The sequence below is a fragment of the Carlito syrichta genome, unplaced genomic scaffold, assembly GCF_000164805.1.
Source record: "Carlito syrichta isolate Samal-C Ts95f unplaced genomic scaffold, Tarsius_syrichta-2.0.1 Scaffold306577, whole genome shotgun sequence".
NCBI classification, from domain to species: Eukaryota; Metazoa; Chordata; class Mammalia; order Primates; family Tarsiidae; genus Carlito; species Carlito syrichta.
In genome coordinates this window covers 97,564-99,798 of record NW_007250673.1, presented here as the reverse complement: position 1 = coordinate 99,798, position 2,235 = coordinate 97,564, and the positions used below count along the sequence as shown (strand labels likewise).

General features: G+C 45.3%; 1 protein-coding gene across 1 annotated transcript in view; it reads left to right on the top strand.

Moving 5' to 3' along the window:
• The first annotated feature begins 2,166 nt into the window (after positions 1-2,166).
• IMMP2L (inner mitochondrial membrane peptidase subunit 2) overlaps positions 2,167-2,235 on the top strand; it is an 87,033-nt gene continuing 86,964 nt past the window's right edge. The window contains exon 1 of the mRNA XM_021715024.1: positions 2,167-2,210. The gene's annotated coding sequence lies outside the window, so the exon portion shown is untranslated. The remainder of the gene's footprint in view (positions 2,211-2,235) is intronic.

Below are 2,235 nucleotides of genomic sequence, written 5' to 3'. Positions count from 1 at the left end.
CGCCCTGCTGGGCTCCAGCGATTCTTCTGCCTCGTCCTCCAAGTAGCCGGAACTACAGGCGCACGTTACCACGCTCAGCTAATTTTTGATTTATTGTAGATATGAGGTCTCTCCAAGTTGCCCAGGCGGGTCTCGAACCCACGGGTTCAGGCAATCCACTCACCTCGGCCTCCCAAAGCGCTGGATTACAGGCTGAGCCACAGAGCCCTGCCCCTCTTTTTTTTAAAAGAGTAGTTTTAGGTTCAGAGCAAAAAGGACAGAGTTCTCCTGTTTCCCGGGCCCTAGTACCTGTACAGCCTCCTTGACTATCAACATCCAGTAACTGAGTAACATGTTTGTTACTTTTTTTCCCAGTGGAATCTTACTCTGTTGCCCAGGCTGGAGTGCAGTGGCATGATCATGACTAGCCACAGCTTTGACCTCCTGGGCTCAGGTTATCATTCTGCCTCACTCAGCCTCTGGAGTAGATGGAACTATAGGTGTGTGCCACCATGCCTGGCTAATTTTTTGATTTTTTTTGTAGAAATGAGGTCCTGCTGTGTTGCCCAGACTGATCTCAAATGCCTGGGCTCAGGCAATTCTCTCACTTCGGCCTCCCAAAGTACTGGAATTACAGGCATAAGCCACTGTGCTCAGCCTTATTTGTTACTATTAATGAACCTACATTGACACATACTTACCATGCAAAGCCTAGAGTTTACATCAAGGCTCACTTTTCATGTTGTATATTATATAGGTTTGGACAAATGCTTAATTACCTGTATTACCATTATCATATCATACAGAATAGTTTCATTGCCTCAAAAATCTTCTGTGCTTCACTTATTCATCCCTCCCTCCTCTGGCAACCACTAATCTTTTTACTGTCTCCATAGTGCTGCCTTTTCAGACTTCAGCTGATTTTTAAATACATTTGATGAGTCTTAGTGACAAAGTCAGGTCAGACTTAGCAAGTCTTTTTGTATGTGTAACTTGCCTCTCGATATAATAAAAGTCATACACACCTGCCTTTGTTGTTTATTCAGGCACATTCCATTCCAGACTGTCCTACTGACCATGAACTCCATGTGTTTAATTTCTGGTCATGGTACCAATTAGTTCCTGACTGTTATTTGATGAGGGTGCCACACTACCACTCTCCTCTGAGGGAGGGATGAATAAGTGAAGCACAGAAGATTTTTAAGGCAATAAAACTATTCTGTATGATATGATAATGGTAATACATGTAATTATGCATTTGTCCAAACCTATATAATACAGTAACTGCTCTTAAATTAAGTCCTTAAGTACTGGCAGAAAAGAGCTTACCTTACAGAAATGATTTCAGTGAAAAATAAGAAAAGCTGGCACATATCCCCTTCCCAGGAGAGCAATTTTACTCTCTTTAGGAGACTATTGGAATTCCAGCTATCAGGCTGTTTATGACTCTGAGTAGATTCTTAAACCTTTAGAACAAATTTTGAACCAAGAGTACCAGAAGATCTGTTATGTATTTACATTAGTATTAGGTGAAAGTGCACAAAGTAGTTTGGTAGTACCTAGGAAGAAAGTAAAGAGAAATAATAAAGGTGTAATTGGAGGAGGGGTTTTAAAAAAGGAGAAAAAAGTATTTTATGTCTGTTCAGTGTTTGCAGGTTCCACTTTTTTTGTTATAATAATCCAGTTAAGAGTTTGTGACATTTGAGAGCAAAAGTTCAAGTATAAAAATACAGTTTCTCCCAAGTAAACCACCTGTTCTGGATGACTCCTTTTGGCTTGCCTAGAGGCAGCAAAATTGAATAGTTTTCCTGTGTGTGCACAATTAGAAAAAACACAATGACCCTCCCAGAGGAGAGTGTTAGTGTGGCACTTTGCCACTAGAGCTGTGCACTGAAGCAACTGTAGGGTCTGGGTTTCCTGACCTGTAAAAGAAAACACAGTTTCATAGATCTCAGCTCTCTGTTACCCTCTCAGCCATTCAGTACGGGGCTGAGCAAGTGCTCAATCATTGCTTGGCAAACAAGTGCTGTTTCGGATCCGTTGCAGATCCAGGCCGCGTTTTGGGTCCGACCCGGGCGGCCGTTCCAGGGGCCGATTTTCCGCCTGGGGCGGAGCTTCGCGTGGCCGCTCGCGCTCTGGGGGGCCGGGGCGGAGCGTGCGGGGGCGGGGCCTGACGCCGACGGTGGGCGGGTTCCGCGCGGGGGCTGCCCCCGGGCTGAGCTGCGCCGCCGGTGCGGAGGGAGGGCGGGCGTCGGG